Below are 19769 nucleotides of genomic sequence, written 5' to 3'. Positions count from 1 at the left end.
CAAGCTGAAGAGTCTTAGTGTAATAAACTAAGACTTGGTAAGAAACTATGTTATCTTACTGATAATTCTGATCTGTTCTTCTTTTTTTTTCCCCTGAGTCCATTGTAACCTTATATTCCTTTGTGGCGGGTTCACTGTAGGGCTATAGTCTAATGTGTGGCTGCAGTATGAATTTGTTCATTTGTTTCTGTTTTCTTCTCTATCTCCCCCAGTAGCTTCTAACATGTCATGTATCAGCCATTCAATGGTCATTACTGACCATTGATATTTTCAGAGGACTATACAAAAAGGTTGCCAAAAGCTCCTTCCTGCTAGTTAATTTAGAGCCTATCTCCGTGTATGTAGAGCTGTATGTAAAGGGATTGTTTTTCTTCAGGTTTATTACTTTGCATATATCAACATTAGGTTTAATAGCCATTTTAGTGGACACTTACTACATGTGGGATCTTGAGATCTTTCTAAAATTCTCCATAATCAGCTCTAGTTTTGAAGAGCTTGAGTATCAGCAACAGTCTCTCTTTACTCATGGCACCCCCCATTTTCTTATAATTTATAAGTATTCTGGACAGAGTTTAGCTAGAGTGTACTGGTAACCTATTTCTATATTTTTCATCAACATGGTAAAACCTAGACATTTATTCCTTCCTCTAAGCAGAGAACCTACCATCTTATGCCAGAACAGTTTAATTTCAGAATCTTTGATGAAGAACTTTATCAAAAACTTTTTTTTAAAATCTGCTATACACTGTGTAGTCAATATATAAGCATTGATTTTTTTTTTTTTCCCCAAATTAGTGCTGAAGTTGCTGACAGCTGTTTGCTTAGGAAAACTCTGGGGGAAACCAAACACTCAAATTTGGTAAGTGCATAAACAGGATTCTACACATGTATTAAAAATTGTTATCTTAAAGCCTGTTTTGTAACTTTTCAATGATTGGTGTTGGCAATGCAACTAATTGCATGTAATTGGTAGTACTTTACTATTTATTTCCCTTTCCTTTCTGTATGGCTTTTATTATGCATGGCTACTTGTAGTTAGGGAGGAGGTGCCTCGCTAAAAACCTGATTTACTGAAATAAACCCTAAGATTTACTCTGAAACTGAAGGGGATTTCTGGAGTTCCTAAGCTTTGCATTAGTGTGGTGCAGAAGGCAGAGTATCAGGGCCAGTAAGCCAAAGCCACTTTTCCTATGCAAAAAACTGAATGGTGTAAAATGCTATCATTAATAGGCACTCATAGTACTGGAGATAGATGTAAAGAGGGAAACTGCAAGCATACTTACAAATACAGAAGGCTTAACTGTACCATTTATCCACAGTTGCCTAAATTAAATCAGAGGATGTGGGGTTACTGTGCTTCCAAAAGTACCAGGCAATATAGCTGCTAACCACAGAAACCTTCCAGCAAGAGATTCTCTGTGGCCATATCAGGCTCCAGGTTTCCCATATATAATGTGCAATACTAAGTAAGGTGGACAGAAATATCAGGAAAATACAAGGAGTGAGGTGGTCTCAGTTACTCTTACTGAATCTCCAATGAGAGTAGTCTATGTGCCATGACGCTCGTTAGCCATTGAGTCCTGAATATGAAAGTACTGATCCTGACATTATTTTATTAAGTGGAGATGCAGAAATGTCATAAGAGCTGTAGCATTTATCTTTTAGAAGCAGTCCTGAAATTGGGGTATAGAAAATAGGAGGTTGCTTTCTTAGTGTTTGTGCCTTCTCTTCTATTGCTCTTGTATCACAGTTTAAATTATCAATATCTATACTTCACTGCAGCTTCCTACTTTGATAGAGAAATGTACTTGACTCCCTACAGTTATTGCAATTGGAGGGGGATCTGATTAGGATGCTTTTCCTAATTAAGTGATATCACCTAAAGTGAGTTTCCCTACCATTGTCTCACTGTGGTGTAAAAATAACAACAGAGGAGAATCATTTGGTTATTTTATTTTCCTGATTAAAATGTCTTTACTAATTCAAATTTTACAGGGTAAAATTCCATCTTAATGAAAGACTGAGGGTCAGTTTTCTAACACAGCTAATTATGTGTCCTCATATCCCAATCACAGTTAGGGCTCAATTCTGTTGAATTCAGCAGCAGCACGTCTCAGTAGATCCATATGTAAGGAGAAAGCCCAAGGTGGATACTCAGTCACCAGAGATCAAACAAAAGGTCCTTCAGAATGTTTTCCGCCTGCTGCCAAGTCTGAGAGAAAGCTTTATATCCTGCTCTCCCCAACCCAATACAGCATAAATGTGAGTTTACACAGTGTGCCCGAACTTCTTTGACTTCAGCCGATTCCATAAGAACTGTTTCTTTCAGATTCAATTTTTATGTTTCTGCTTTTGCAATAAAGCACTCATCCCAGAGGAAATATTCTTCTAGAGTCTTCTCCCTTTCTGTACTCCTTTTAAAGATGCATCTGAACCCGTATTTGGCCGAAAATCTGCTCTCCTGGTGCAGGTAGTTCCATTGAACTGGTTGGCCAAATAAAGAGGGTTTGGAGCATTTTTCTGTACCTTATGTTTCTTGTTAATAACTACAAATATGATAGATGAGCTTTGTGTTTTATCAGCACTTTCTCTTTGGTTCTCCACCCTATTTAGGCATCTGTTCATGAGGTTGCATAAGAAACCTTTTTAAGACCTTAGAAGTTTAATGGGCGTGGTCTTAAAAATGATAGACATTTCCTCCAGAAAAAGAAATCGTTTATTATGGAAAATATTTATTTTACTTAAGAAAGATAGAAGTTAAATATATTCATTTTTATTAAGGACTTGAAGGCATAGCTGTTGGATCCAAGTCCTGCAGTTCTTGCAGCTGAATACCATGTTTATGGAATTCTTTCCGAAAACACGTTTCAGGATCAGGCCTGGTTAGATAGATTTTCTAAATAGATTACTGTGTAATGTTCATTCATTCATTTATTGTTTGTTTACTTTTAACTCTAAAATATATGTGGCTTCAATCTTTGTCACAATTGAATGCAGCACACTTTAAAAATCTGTTTTCTTTATACTGGTATAAAAGTTGAAGCAGGATTTCATATGGCTCATTCATTTCATTTTGACTAGTAGCACTCTGTAAAGAATATTTCATCCCTGTGCTGCTGTCTTCTGTGCCTTTGTGCCTGTGTGCTTAGCCACCAAGTAGTTTTCTTTCTTCTACTTCCTTTCTCAGTACTGTTGTTTTTATTGATTCTATTACAATAAGTAACACACAAAAGAGAAGATTAGGACAGAAAGATTTCCCCAGTCCATCAATAAATTTCCTAGGCTTCATTACCTGTAATTTCTTGAAAAGACTTAGAATTACATTTACATTGTGTAAATAAAATGTATAATCCAAGGGATCAGCTCTTTCTCATTCAATAATGTATACCAAAAATAATTCAGCTGAAGCCAGTGGCTTAAAATGTGTACGAGAGTGCAAAAACCAGGCTGGTGTACAAAATGGCAAATTCTTGTCACTTCTGCTTAGGCAAAAATCTAGAGAAGGACAGCTGTGAGAGTTTTTTCCAGATAAGAATTTTGATCCTCAGCCAAGGAACATGAAGAAGACCAGAATTAACTACCAGTATTTTTTAGATAGAAGTGTTTGATAGACTGTTCTGTGCTTGTGATTTCTTTTTTAATCTTCAATTCTTTTTTTTTTCACTTGTACACACCACACCAGATTCTCTCCATACTAGCAGAAGACAATTTTACTGTTGAACATTATGACAAACTAAGTGACTGAATTTTCTGTTTAAAATTTTCTCCTACAGTATATCCTCCTATTTACCCAAAGTCCAGTATCAACTTTCTGTAACTCCGTATAATTCCCTTTACAACTTTGTCTATCAAAAGAATTCAAATATTTTTACCTAAACCATTTGACCTTTCCCTGAGATATATCTGCTTTAAGAAACAATGAGTTCAGACACAATTCTGTGACTACTTTAATATTCAAAGTTGGCATTGAGGCACTGACTTTGTATTTACCAAAAAAATGGGATCAGCCATGTAATTTTTCATTAGCCTCTGATCATAAAATTTCCAGTGTGTTAAGAACATTGCAGTCTTTACAAGCAAACAGTGTCTCATTCACAAATGTTTAATTGAAACATGAACATGAATGGCACAATTTTCCTGCTGGTCAGTTTTGAACATGTCCTGTAATAGAAGCATTAAATAATTTGAAGGCATATGCTCTATTGCAGTATTTTATTAAATACAAGTGAGACTTCAGAGAGGCTTAAGAGCAGTCTTTGAAATTGCATTTACTTCTGCTTTCAATTCTTATTGAAAGGGGTTTGGGATTGTTTTTTACTGGGTTTTTTTGTTTGGTTTTTTTTTGGTTTTTTTTTCCCCAAAAGCAATCAAACTAATGATACAAGGTAGTTGCCTTTTTAAGTGTGAATCCTTGCATTCCCTCTTGCTAATTAATCCCATTGCCAAACCCCATTCAATTTTGTAATAAAGGTGGCCCCTTTTCGGTTGGGTCTGGTATTTACAACTGAGGCGCAGAAAATGTCTTAGTACTACTTACTTGTTGTTACAACATGAAGAGCAACAGTGAACAAATAATAAATAATCTCTGAGGAAAACATGTTGCTAGGATTCAGAAAGTTCACAAAAAGAGCTGTCTCGGTCTGTATGTCTTTTTAGACAAAATATTTTTTTGTCTTCTCTATTCTTTAGTTTGTATCCTTGTTTAAAAATGGGATTCTGAGTTTGGAAGCATTGACTCTGATCTCAACAATAGTACGTGTTTATAAATATGTACACTGTGAATACTAAATCCCAGATTTTAAAATAATACCTTTTAAAGCAAATACTGTATTCTGATGTTTTAACTGATGTTAATCCATAGACAAGCTTTGGCATTCTTCACTCTGAAGTTACAGTCACTTTTCTGGAAAGAAAACATTTTAGACATTTCATCTCAGCTGTTATGTAAAATGGGAAGCCATTAAGTGCCTTTTTGAAATGCATGATGCAAAGGGTCTTAGCCTTTTAAATACATACATTGCACAATCAAAATTAAATGACATAGATATAATGCATTAAATAGGGTGCTTCTCCTTGGAAAGTTGTTGGCCTTATACAAGTAAATGCTGCACCCTCCTCTGGGCCAGAATATTAGTTGAATAGTTGCAATAAGAAGAAAGATCAGATGCTATTTAAAGGCATTAAGCAAAGTGTAGATGCTTAATACAGGTGACTCAGCTTTGCATTCAGTTAATATGGAAATAATTATTATAATGTAGCACTTCATTATTTATAATGCATTAAATGGAGATTTTTGTATGACGCCTTTACAAACAGTTCTCTTGCATAACAGATAATTGAAGTACACAAAAATTAAAATAAATACAGAAAGGCTAAAAGGTCTTTTAAAAAGCAATATATATGATTTGATAATTAAGAACAGATATTAACACACGCAAATAGAATTATAAACCACCCTGTTCAGTGGTTTAATCTCTGTTTTTATGGAAATTTTTAATACATCTTCTCTGGTGCAGGAATACTGCCTGAAATAACTCCACAATTTGAATGAAAAAGCTATATATTTTCTGTTTATTTTCTTCATGTAGAGTGTGGGAAATGTTTATTCTAAAGCCCATATGAAGCACTGGTGTGAGAAATGTTGTAAAGCATTTCATGTTGACTGGAGCTAATTAACAGCGATGCTCCAGTGTTGTTCTCGATTTTAAGCAGGAATACACAGTACAATACCTTTTATTTTTCTGTTCAATAGATTTTTGCTTAAAACCAGATAAATTCAATATCCTTACAATATTAACCAGGTTTTTTCTTAAAATATTCTTGGTAGATACACTAGAAATATATCCACCGGCTTTTTATTTTTTAAAGTAAAATAAAATTCGATGAATTTGTGCCCCTCTCTAAGTACAGTGTATATGTGAAACATACTGCTTTGTGATTGCATTTCTAAATCAGAGCTACATTTTTTAAGATAGGTATACAAAGAAAACAAGTCCAGATATAGAGAAAACTGAAAGAAAATAAATTATTTATTTCCCCTTCTCTAATACACAAGCTAACTTTGAATTAGAAGTAAATGATGCTACACTCTACATCCTACCTTTACTTCTGTTTATCTGTGGAGGTACATGCATTCAGGGAGTTAAAAGCTGGAATACTAAAAAGCTATTTCAGTGCTGTAAAAGCAGGCATTTTCTTATTTTGCAAATCAGATGGTATAAATATTAAAGACGCATGGAATGTGTAAGAATTTATCATCTGACTTTACTTGGTGCCTCTGAAATTTTAATATCTAGAGATATGCAGTGCAATGAATTTTATTTAATATTAAAACAAACCACCTCTTCTAAATAATTTGCTTTTAAACATCTCATGTTTCCTGTTACACACACACACAAAAGAAATCTCTGTAATTTTCATCTGACTGCTAATTTACCCATCACCTCTTCATGCCACTTTTCAAATCCTTTATCCTTGTTTCAAAAGTGCTGTTTTATTTTTTCTAGAAAGTTTCTTCATTTCTGCCCATACTGACTCTAAGAAGCAGAGTCAGAACAAGAGATTAATCTAAACACAGAAGGTCTAAAACTAGTCATTTGAAGATTTCAGGTTCAAGAACTCCAACTCTGCATCACACAGGAGCCTGTCCCCAGTCTGCAATGGGAGCTCTATTTCCCACTTGGAATCTGCATCTTTTGAAGCCAAACCTTGCGATCAGTCTGTGCTCACTGCTTTCACTGACTCTCTGGGGCATCAGATTCTCGTTATGCTAAGGAGGGCTGCAGGGACAGTAGGAACGGATAGTTGGCTAAAATATGCAAAAACAAACTCCTGAGTGCAAACACCAGAGTGAAGTCTGTCAGCTGTTGGATTGCAGAAGAAATCAATCCCAACTGAAATACGGTGTATATTTTATGCTGACAGTAGGTAGGACCTACCCTTTCTCTCCATCCACTGTTATGCCCCTCAGACAACCATGACATATTCTTGGACCCCTATGAAATCACACTTCTATAAAGTGGAATTGGAGCTGAGAGGCCTCTTCAGGCTCAGGGTCAGTGAGAGTGTACTACATCTTTTGTTTCTGTTACGCTGCTCCTGCTGCTTCTAGCGATTTGAGAGCAAAGAGAATAAGGAGAGACTTGTGACTGAGATGTTAGCTGCACAGTTCAGCAGGCTATTTTCTTGTTCCCCCTCATGCTACAAAGTTCTAGAATATCTTTGGGCCTGTTTCTTCAGCTCTCTCTAACCTGTTTTGTTCATTTGGGTAAAACTCTTTTCTAACTCTTTTTCTCTGGTTGAAGCTGGGCCTATTTCTGGGGTTTAGCCACGGCAGTCAGATGATTAAGCTTCCCTTAATCTATACATCAGCGTCACCTTTGCACCAGAAAGTAAGAATCGTCAAAGGCCCTACGTGTGACCGTGGTCATCCACGCAATAGAGAAAGCAGAAATCTGTGACAGTTCAGAGCACAGACAGTTTTTCAGTCTTTTTCATTTGCAGAAAAATACATACTGAAATTGCAACTTGTGGTAGGTTTCCACAGGGCTTAAGAAGAAAATAGGTACTGCTTGTAATAAATCAGTATTCAATCACCTATTTCCATTAAATGCCTTTCTATGGAGTTAAGTGTTCAAAAAAAAGTATTCTCTCCTTCAGTACAGCTGCTATATATTCCAATTCTTCCATATCCTCCTGTCTCCTCTCTGTTTCCTCTGGCTTTATGATCTTCCTTTGGGTTTCTTATCTTCCTATTTCTGTGCGGCCATTTGAGTTCCCATTATTACCAACTGCATTTTTCCCCCCTTGTCTCCTTCCTCTTGTTACCTACTAAGATTTTGAAAACAAAGTAGCTAAAATAGAAATGTTTTCTAAAGGCCTTAACTGAGGCTTCATTGTTATGTTTATACTTGGTTAATTCTGAGAGTTAGAGGCATCTGACTGTAACTCCTGTGCAATCTGAATATATCTTCTGGGTCATTGAGATATATTACACAGGCCATATCTCTAACATCTCAGTTCTCCAAACCATGTGCATTTTTTAAAAATAACATTGGTCTAGTAGTGCTTCACATTGAGGGCAGATCATACCTTTCCATTAGAAAGTACCATGCTGTTTTTTTCTGAAAGTCCCCTTATTGCAAGTATTTTGGTGGAGCAAAGACTTCCAAAAGCAACCTTCAAATCTTATTTCAATTATATTGATCTGGACATGAAGCTAGAATTGAAAAGGTAATCTGATTCTTAGCATAAAAGTGAAAACCATGTTTCAGATTAATTGAGATATCTCCTTTTCCTGACTGTGTTGGGTTTGAAGAAGCCCTTTTACTTGAGGTGTTAAAGGCTTATTGCAGCAGCCTGTCAAAGTAAATTCTTTAGCCCCAGTTAGCTCCTGGTACACCAGCACGAACTGGTAGCAGAGCTGACTCCTATGCCCTCTCCCTCCCTCTTTCCCTGCAGAAACACTTAGATTGGAAACACAGAAGATACATAGGGAGCAGAAAAGTCAGGTTATGGCAGTGAGAAAGAGAAGTATTAAATCTAGTGAAAGACAGGTGGTAAAAGCTTTCTGCAGGCCTCTCCCTGTTGGATCACATTCCCAAGGAGCCCAAACTAACTGTAGCTTGAATAGAGACAATGAAAAATGGGTTGCCTTGTGTTTCCATCACGTGTCTGCTTTCTCCAGACAGACCGAGACCATCAGGGGACTTGTCTCAGGACTGAGTACTGGAGCCCTGTAACAGCTGATCATACCAGGCACTATGGATTTGTGGGGCGTTTAATGTGGAGTTTTCAGTGGAAATTAAGATTTCAGTACATTCATGTGCCTGTATGATGGTAGTTTGTCTTGTTTTGTTAAGAAACCCGTGTTCCCGAGACCCCAGGACTTCGCGTGCTGTGAAGTACAGGTATATGGTAATGATGGACTTGTCGACAGCTGAGATGAGTAAGTAATGCCACTCCCTGGGAAGGGGGTGGCTGGGATTGGTTCACTGGCTTGTCAATGCTACACATGTGATGGATGACACAGTAAGTACAGAGAAACAGTGTTTCCATGTAGATTGAACATTAACATAGAGACAGAAGTTCTTTTCTCCAACTGTAACATTTGTTCCTATTCACTCTTCCAGAGTTTTATAAGAGTAAAAGCTTTGCAAACTTCTCTATATATGGAATTCAGATTGGGTGTAACATAAATGTAGATGTCAGGTTTTCAGTGTTACCTTTGTAATTGAGTGGTTAATGTTCTTGATCTCCAGTAATACCCTTTCTGAAAAAGAGAGTATTGAGACATTTCAGACAAAGAGGCTTTGTTGGTATAGGATTCCTCAGAGTTACTGAAACTGAGATGAGAAAGAGCCAGTGTGTATCTTCTGTCTTACTGCCTGCATACAGCAGGTGACCACATGTCACCCAGTAATTTCTACATCAGGGTTCTGTGCATGCTGCAGGAAGACATACACCTTCAGTTTAAAGTGGTAGAGGATCTATCACTTACACCTTCACTATTAAAGATCTGCGCCTTATTTCAGCTGGAATTTGCCTAGCCTAAGCTTTCAGCTCTAAAGTGTCATGTTTCTTTCTACTTAATTAAAATAACATCTAGTATAGGAAATCTTTTCCTAGTTACATGTAAACTGTCTCTGTGCCACTCAACCTCTTTGCTACTGCCCTAGAAAAAACACACTTCATTGATTTCATATACAGAAAAAGCCACTTGTATTCCATAAATAAATATAACTAAAATGTCACTTTTGAACTGGGGTGGAAACGGAGTGCAAAAGCGAGAACAAAAAGGAAGATACTGCTCTTATTAGAAAAGAATTTTTAAAAACCCCAATACTCCTAAAAGTATCATACAGGAAAAGAGTTTGGATTGCGGCACATATTTTTGTTTCCAGTTGTTATGTCAATTAAACAAGCAAGTGGTGATTCCTCACATTATGAAAAGGCTCATAAAATCTTGTGGTTCTTTTTCTTCAAAGGACATACCAACTATTCAGAATAACATTTTTACTGGTCAAAATAGTGATGTATATAGCTCATGCTCTAAACTAGATAACACCAAAGAGGACATTAGAAATAAAAGAAGACCTTTGGATCTTACAACATTGCTTCCTGAGTCAACAGGTAGAAACATGGTTTCTCCAGGTTGCTCCGATTTCTGCAGCTTCTGGGAAAAAGGTTGTGTTACACACTGCATGGGAACATCATGGTGGAACTGATTCCAAGATACAAAGTAGTGGGAGAAAGAGGAACCCTAACTTTAATATAACAGCACAAAGGAAGTTGCCCTATGTAGTCTGCCTCTTTAAGAGCTCAGGAAAAGAGGGACCTTGAACAGCCAAATGGGAATCATGTCATGGTTCAAAGGTGTTGATACACCTGATACACCCAGACACACCAGGGAAAGTCCAAGAAATAATGAAGTTCAGAAAGCTTCCAGACATGATTCTGATAGCACTCTTTGAAGCCAATTGTTCTATACTTAGCCACTTGGAGCACCTTGTTTTGGAAGCAATAGGGAGCACAGTCATCAGAGGAAAGGGTACTGAGTTATATGAGTTACTGGTCTGATTTGACTTTGCCTTTTTATATAATCTTTTCTCTAAGCCTAGCCATTGCTTTATGAATAATGTTCTAGTATCTATGAAATTTGTAATATTCACACCATCCCCATTTCTTTCCTGTCCCTGCACTAATACCAGGACTTTTGTCTAAGCTGTAATAGCCTCATACACCTCCATGAGCCTTACCCCTTCATTAGAGCCTGGGTTTTATTGCTGTGGCACACTACTGGAAATGAGTGGCCAAAGTTTTCCTCACTTCAATCAGTGAAGATTAGCAGACAACTTCCAGAATACACCATCTCACTTTCATTATTCCTCCAAGCTTTGGGACTAGTGTACATTACAGTGCAAGTTCTTTATTGCCAAGCAGACTCTGGATCATTCACTTTTGTTCTTGACTGTTTTGGAGTAGGCTTGCCTGGATGAGACAAGGCACCCAGAAGGAATATGACTGCAAAGACATTTTTGAAACCTGTCATCCTCTTTAGAGACACCTACCTTTAACAGTTCTTGACAAAATTCAGATTGTGACCAAGGCATATTTTTTCTACTCAAAAATGTGAAAAAAATAGACCAATTTCATTGTTCTGGGCACATTATCTTAAACCAATCAATAATAAAGATTGCTTAGATTGCATATTGAAAAGTCAAGGATTACAAATAATGTGTTTCCATTATTTGTATTGCTAGAGGACATGCTTGTCCTGCAGCTTATGTCTTACAAAGCAGTCTTATCACCTGGGTTTCACTTAACTGAATTGTTAGATAAGAGAAACAGGAGAAATTACTGAAATGCTTTTGTCACTGAGGTTTTCCTTTCTATAGAAAAATCCCCCACTGTTTTGTAAGAAATCCCAGTGCATTGAATCTGTAAGCCTGAATTAGATGCATCAGGTTTTACTCCAGAATAGATCTGTCCAAGTGACAGCAGCTGTAACAAAAAAAAAAAAAAAAAAAAGCAGGAAAACTCATAATTTGGCTTCTTCACTTAAATATACCTGTAACACAGAGGACTTCACAATAAAACCGAATTTTAAAAAAATTTTAAAAAAACTCCATTAAAAAGTGGTTTTCAGTGCAGTTGTGTTGAGGGGTTTTGACTGGCTGTTACTGGCTTCTGCAGCCAAATCTATTCTCACCTCTGAGCTTCCCAAAAACACTCACTGGAGGAATGACATAATTACATCTTTAGAAGCCAAGAAAGCTTTTGCATTAATTTCAGCACAAGGATAACAAGGCCACTTCTGCATGTTTTGAAGGCCTACCTCGAACTTCTCTACAGATCTGTTTTTGATAACACTGGGTCCACCCTTTCTCTAGTTGGAAAGACTTTCTCCACATCCTAGGAAGTTGTTGGTTGCAGGTCGTATTTCACTTTCCATATCAAAAGAGCCTGCTGGTATGCCTCTTAGCATAACTCAGAGACTTATCACTTAAGACCCCTTTGCTTCCTCCTCAATTTCAGAATGTAACTTTACTGCGTTACTGTGTTGTAAAACCTGTTCCTCCTCAGTGAACTGTCCAAATCATCCAAATAGACTGAACTGAGCTCACTTGCCTACAGTCCAATCAGCTGCCTCCTGTTTCTAATAAAGTCTGGAGTCTTTTGGAGAACAGGATTCCGTGCTGGTTTTGCAGAGCTTTGCACATGTTAGCATTGCTCTTGCTTGTTTCTTCATGCTTGCTCTCCATTCTTACAGCAGCCTCTCTCATTATCCTAATCCTGTGTGAGATAATGCTAGAAGAAAATGCTTGATTCTCTCTGGTTTTTTCCTTTTCTATAAGCATTTTTCAATACATGCATGTTGAGAAAAGTGTCACCTTTACCTCCTAGCTTTAGTCTCTCCTTTATTGCTTCTCTAGTTCTTGGTTCTGTCTCAAGCAAGAATAGTACTGAAACTGTCAGTTTCTTTTGTCAAAGTAGAACCTTTGCTGTATTAACTTTGCTGTAAGTCCAGATCTTTCTGCCTTCTGTGTGAATAAGCCACACACACACAATTACAGGTGCTGCAAGCAGAGGAAAGAGGAGGGGCAGCAGAGATAGAGAGATATCTTGGACTGATACCCGAAACAATCTTGTCATTCGAACTCATTCAGCTCTGTTCAAGCCTAAGATGTGGCATGAGTTGCTTTCATCTGTTTAACGATCTTTTAAGGCAAGAATTGCTCATTGTTTCAGGAAGAAAATGCTTTTGCCTGCATGACACCACTGTAATAAGAATATTTTTTTAGCATTAAAATCAGTTGGTTTGGAGCATCCTACAATCTGCAGAGAGTATTGCTAGATTTTACTATTTTATTTTCTTAAAGTATTGATTATTTGGTGAATGTATCTCCACATTATAGGAAAGGTCTGAAGAGCACTTTATTTTGCAAAAATATAGATATATCCTTTCAACTAAATATCAAGTTTTGTTAGGGAAAACTGTGTCTGTGGCTATTGAACTGAAAGCAAAAGACAAACTGTAAATCACAGCAAGTCCAAGGAAGTAGTGAAAATCTGAGGTTTAAAAATAATACTGCAAGAAAAAAAGGTCAGGCTGCTGTCCCTCTAACAGCCCTGAAACCAAGTTTTTGAAGTGATAGTGCCACACTACCCCAATGCTCCCTATAAAGAAATTTTCAGGGCAAGTGGAGCAAGCCTAGCAGCACAGTTATGAAGCAGGGTACACATGGGAACTCTTGCACTCCAGCACTTTGTTCCACCCTCAACATCACGGCAAAGGCTACTCAGAGGGTAATTCACTCATTTTTAAAAAGATGACAATTTACTTCAGCAGTCACCATCGTGCTGAAACGTTCTGAGCAGTATAGGCTGATGGGGCTGAAAGATGCAGACAGTGTGATCATTTTTTACTGTTATTACTTATTAGACTTCCGAGGGAAAAGAATGACAAAAGAGCAGTGGGTTATTGGTATCACTGCCTCTGGGTTATTGTGAGTTGTGAGAGGTGATAGAAAGCTGTTTGCTGTCACTAAGGAAATGCGGGATAAATTTAGGAGGAGTAATATCATTGCACCTGACCGGGTCAAGGTTATAATGGTGGTTGTTGGGCATGTGCTGATGCTATTAAACCTCTATTAGCATGGAAGGGCTTGATCCTATTCTGCTGAGAACTGGAGGAGGTCTCTCATCGTAACTTTGGTGGGAAAAGGATCGGGCCCAGACAGTATACCCATGGCAAATATTTCTCTCACATGGGGAGAAAAAAATTGTCCCCAAATTTTAAACAGAATAACCCCGAATTTTAAAGCCTTTTGAAAAGTTTTGAGTTTAATTCACAAAGATTTGATATAGACTTTTCGAGAAGTCCTAATGATTGGGGAGTTCGGGGGGGGGGGGGGGGGGGGGGGGGGGGGGGTGGGGGGGGGGGGGGGGGGGAGGGAAGAAAAGAGAAAAAAATAAGAAGAAAGGAAGCATTCCAGTTTAAAGAAAATAGTTCTGGTGTGAGAGGATGCACTTGAAAAACCATAATTATGTGAATGTCAGTAGTAAAAGCATCCTTCTCAGGCTGTCCATGTGAAACCCGAACACAAATAGAAACTTATCATACGAGCGAGGAAAGAACCCCTCTGAGTGTGTATTTTCCCCTTTTCCCCAATTTATAGCCTGACTATAAAAGTCTCGGACAGCGGCAGGCAGGTGGCGTGGTTAGGTGTCGCTTTGCTGGGGTGCTTTAGGGAAGCCGCGTTGCAGGGGATGTGCTCGGGCTGCCCGCCGGTGTCCATGCCAGCGTGCTGCCACGGCGGGGCGGGGGTGGGGAGCGGGAGTCTCCCCTCGGGAACCGACCCATCCCAAGCTCCGCAAACGCCGACAGCCACGGCCGCGACCGCTTTAAAGCCAGCTAGCCCTGGGCCCAATCCCGGGGATGGTTCACCCCCCTCCCGCCCCGAGGTTTTCCTGTTCGTAGGCAGAGGGGTCCGGCCCAGGGGCACGCCACTATTCCCGCCGGCTCCGAGAAGAAAGGGATGCAGCAGGCATCTTCTCCCCTCCGCGTCGCAAGGAATTTCAGCTTGTTTTTTCTTTCCTGCTGTTTCCTATTCATTTTCGCCCGGGAAACCCGAAGAGTGCTTTGCACTCCAAACCGCCGAGCGATGGGGTGGTAAGGATAACATTCAGGGGCTGAAAAAATTAGCTATTGCCTGGAGAATATCACTTAAAAACTGCTCCGAAATATTCTGTAGCTCTTTAATTGAAGTAAACAAAGTGCAATAAATTCTAACTCAAATATGATTGCACTGAGATTAAGCTCTAATTGCTTAAGGCTCAGGTGGAATCTGCAGGCTAAAGCCTATAAGAACAATCTGAATTTCACAATCATTCTGTCAAAAGCAAAGAGATGAGAGCCCACACGCTTCCTAACAAGTCATTTTTAACAGTTACAAGCTCCTTACAAAGACCACACAGGGAGTCTAAGAGATGCAAATCTAATCCCTGGTCATTCTGCAGGCCTTCAACAAAGATGTACTAAAGCCTAATAGAAAAGAAATCAGTTCTCTGTCACCAGCTCCTACTAAAATCTATTAGAGAAAGTACGGATCTTGTATTTACAGCAGTTGCTTTTAAAGGTTAAGGACAAGCACATATAAAAGGTATAATTTTTTAAAATGTGAAATATTTAATGAAATCCATCATCTGCTCTCTTTTATTCCTAAAGATGCTTTGGTATTTAGTTTGTATTCATTGAGCAAAAGAATTATCCATCCCTTTGTTCTTTGAAATATTAGCAACAGATTTTTTTCTTTTAATGTTAGTCATTTGGACGAGTGCCGTTTTGCTTTTTTTTTTTCTTTTTCCCCCGGTTCCCTAATTTAAAAACCCGTGGAAGGACCTTAGAGCAGCGGTTGGTATCTTTTAAAAATACCTTGAAATAACTCCATCCCATCGATAGTTTGACCACTGTCCAGGAGTGAATATTTAAATCAAACGAATATCTGAATAAAGAAGAATAAAAAGTCTGCCTGGGCTTTGGCAAACAATACACAGAAATAGCCAGCCTTTTCTAGGATCCTCTGATAAGTTTTGGGTTTAATGACCTTTTTTTCCCCTCATAATTGTCTGTATACTGAATTAACTCTATCTCCCGGCAACCCTCATCCTGATTTAGTGTGGCTCTCTATTGTACATTTGAATAACTCAAGACGAAAATAAATGCTTTTCTACATGAACACACTCTTGCTAACATGCATCTACGCACACCTTAATGTATATGCATACACCATGCTTTTGCAGAAGCAAAACACTGTATTAACACGGGACACACACATACATTCATAGGACTACTGATTTTTAGGTCACTTCTGTTCCTAAAACGTTCGCCTGTTCCTTTTGCTGAAGCGCAGTGGGCATGGGGGTGGGGGTAGTTCTTAAATTACAACTGGACCCAGAGTCCGTGAAAACGCACGATGCTTCTGGGGATAACGTGTCTTTCTAGTTCAGGACTGTTATGTGGGTAAAGTTTTGACCGCCGAAACCAGGTGATGTATCCCTGTATCTTGGTCACACACACATACACACACATACACACACAAAGAACTAGACTGTTCTTTAGGAAATACGTAAAAAAGGAAATCTGGTCGGAGTTGTTTCCTTGTTCTGCTGAGAGCCCTGGGATGTTTTTCCCAGGTGACGAGAAATTCGGCGGGATTGAGCTGGGTGGCTTGAGGAGAGGAGAAAAACATGTGAGGCCAAAACCTGCTCCTGGCTCCCTCTGATTATCACCTATATTTTGGTGGGACAACTCGCGTGAATAAAACCATCGGTATTTGTGCTGGGAAATAACTTTTCCTGAGAAGAATTGGTCCTTTTTCTTTCTCTTTTTTCGCACCCCATACCCACTTCCCCACACCGTGGTCTTCGTGGGTGAATCAGCTCCAGCCACTGGGCAGGAGGAAAGCAGTTCTCCCTCGGGAACAGCGGCGACCGCGAAGCCCTGCTTGGGCACAGCAAGTGGTAATCCCCGCCGAGCAGTGCAGACTGCTGCAGGTCGGAGCCCACAGCCCGCGGCGCCCCTCACTCGCTGGCTTCCTTCTAAGAATTGTCCAGCAGCTTCCCCCCACGCCCAAATTTCTATCATGAATGTGGAACCAGCCCGGAGGAGCTCCCTGTCCCCGGCGCTCAGCTGGTCATGGGAAGCGTCCCACGAGTGATCAGTGCCCAGTCTCCCAGTCTCCCAGTCTCCCAGTCTCCCAGTCTTTTTTTGGAAGAGGTACAGGACAGAACAGGTTTGTCCCTGTGAAACCTTGGGCCGGGGAGGACGCTCTTCAAAGCACCGAGAGCAGCCTTTCGGGGCCTCCAGCACCCGGCCCCTTGCCGGGCCGTCTTGCCCGAGCCCTAATTAGGGCTCAGACCTAAAGAGCTGGCGCGGAGGGAGGAATGTGGGTCTTCCTTGGCGGCCTGGGGTAAGCGAAGTAAAAATCCGAGTGGAGAGAAGTTTCCCGGCTCTTTCTTGCACGGGGGAAGGAGGGGCTGCAGGTCGCGGGAAACGGAGTGAGAAGAAGGGGCTGGATGAGCAGCGGGGCCCGGAGCTCTGTCCGGAGCTGCCCCTCCCGCGGAGCCAGCGAGCGGGAGAGCGCCGGGCCCGCCGCGCCCCGGGACAGGCTGGTGCTCTGCACAAATCCACCTGTCGTCCTCGTCAGTGTGTGTGTGGCTTGCGAGTCAGTAGTAACAGTTTGTGCATCTTGTGGGGCTAATTCAGATTTCTACGACATTGCCTTATTTATTCAAATATTTATTTATTTACCATATCCGCCCCCCCCCCCCCTCCCGCCCTTCCAGACAGCTGATTTGGTCTTTTAAAATGGAAGAGAATAAAAGAGTGTGGCGGAGGGTGGGAGCCCGGAAAAACAGGACTGCTGTGACTGGGGTGGGAACGCTATTTAACTATGAGAAGAAAGTGTCTGCCTTCAAAATCCAAGCAGAGAACAGGGCGGGAAGCCGGGCCGGGCCGGGCCGGGCCGCTGCCTTCAGCTCCGGCGCGCTGTCAGCGGTGCGCACCGCCGCATAAACACGTAAATGAGGGAAACGGGAAATGCCAATTAATTCACTGTGCGCCGGGCTCGGAGTGCTTCTGTTCCGGCTTTGGGTACCCACAGGCGAGCCTCGGCTTCCCTGCCCGCTCCTATCCGGCAGGATAATTATGGTAGAGGACGCGCAGGCCTTCTGGCTTTCTCCAGGCTTCGGGTACTTGAGGAATAAGAAAAAATGCTCTGGAGCAAGAAGAGGCGGGGAAGTGCGGTGCCTGCTTGGAGTAGGGATGGCTGCGAGAGGGGTGGGGGGGACGAGGCGAGAGAGGGGGTCTGCCCTCCCTGATGCCATATCACTCCCAAAGCTTTGTGGTCTGTCTTTTGTGCATCCTTTCCCCCACCCTCTCAGCAGGACAGGTCGCGGCTCTCGCGGGTCAGGACCGCAAGGAGTCTCGGTTTGCTTCGACACCCGTGGGCGGGGAGTGTGTGCTGCCCTGGGTCTCGGCTCCAGTGGATGGGGCTCCTCTGGAGTAGAGCCGGCTTGGGTGCCGGGCTCTGGGTTCGGCGGGTGATAGCTTCTCTTAAGACCCCCTGCACCTGTCCCTTCTCTGGGCCTTATTTAAAAAAATAAATTACCATTTTCTAGTGATCATTTACCCGGTGCATTTTTGATTAAATGACTGTTAACCTTAAGCGATTGATAGGACAATCAACAGGCTTTTCCAATCACCACTTTTGCTTGGTGGGCTTTTGTTTTGTTTGTGTGTGTGTGTGTGTTTTTCCACGGGGACTCTCCCTGTAGGTCAAAACCTTGCTTTCTAAGGCAATTAAATGATTTTTAAAAATAATGTTAGATTAAAAATATGTCGTGATTAATACCATCGTATAAAAATAAAGGTCTGCAGCAGGAAGAAAATATTTGGTGCTTGTCTGTAGATTCTCTCACCTACCACCTACTCTGAATGCGTCCTGTATCTTTACAGCGTGTCCGGCCCTCATGATTGCAAATAGGCCTGTTTTCAAATGGAAATAGGACTTCCAAACTGATTATGTGTATTGAATCGGAATCACTCGCTAGATCCTCTTGTATAAAATGTATTGAAAAAACCATGATGGTTGCACAGCTCTGAAACTGGCTCCTTCTCATCTCAGGGAGGTCGATCTATTTTGCAACTTTTTGCCATTTGTGAATGTTTCAGTTAGATAATTACGCTACCATTGTGGAAAGGCGATGCACTGACACAAACACACACACATACACTCCCCTACACGCACACAGACACACAGACACAGCCACCACCCCGGAGCCTACTCTGTGCAGAGCCCACGCCGTGCCCAGACTTCCACGACAGGAACGCGCCCGGCCTCCCCACGGCAGCGCAGCTCCAGCGCCTCGCCACTGCCACACAAGCACGACGTGTCTCAGCGCTCCGCCACCGCCACGCACAGCCTCCCCGTGACACCGCGCACAAAATGCACGATCCACCAGCACCCTCCCGAGCCCCACGGGACAACACGGTCCCAGCTCTGGGTTCCACTTCATGAGCCACTATTTAGAGACAAGCAGACCGTGTATGTGTGTGTGTCCATGGAAAAGTCAGAGCCAGGGAGCAACAGCTATTGCTCACACACTAAAGAACGAGGACAACCTCCATGCAAAGGTTTCGCCTATTGATATGTAATGAGAGCTTTAAACCCTGTCATATCTCCCGAAGAATATCCATTCGAATTCAAAAGAGTAATTAAAAAGCGATGAGAGAAAAGGGGGTTCTGGACAGAGCAGAAAGCGGGCAGCTCCCCTCGCCCAGGGGAGAAAAATCGGTGGCAGGAAGCGGGGTTCGCCCGCCGCGCCCCCCGTGGGGGGAGGGGAGCAGCCCTGCACGTCCGCGCTGCCCTTCTCCCACCCACCATCGTCCCGCCTCTGGTCGCCCAAACTTTCTCAGGTGCTTCCTCGGAAGTTGCTTTCCCCCAGCTAAACCAGCCAAACGAAACCCGAGCTGGGATGGGCTGGGGGTGCCCAGTCCTGCGTGCCCGGCGGAGCGCGGGGAGCCCCCGCGGCCGGGCTGGCCGGGCGCACAGGGGTCGGGGCCGCCCATCCGTCGAGCACCGCGAAGGCAGCGGCTGCCCGGTACCACCCAGCAGAGTCCCTCGAAAGTGGCTGCCACAGGACATTCTTGGCAGCGGAGAAGATGATAGTGCTGGGACCTATCCTCCGTCCTTGCCGCACTCGCA

The sequence above is a fragment of the Corvus moneduloides genome, chromosome 6, assembly GCF_009650955.1.
Source record: "Corvus moneduloides isolate bCorMon1 chromosome 6, bCorMon1.pri, whole genome shotgun sequence".
In the NCBI taxonomy this organism is placed as follows: Eukaryota; Metazoa; Chordata; class Aves; order Passeriformes; family Corvidae; genus Corvus; species Corvus moneduloides.
Note: the sequence above shows the minus strand (reverse complement) of the source record.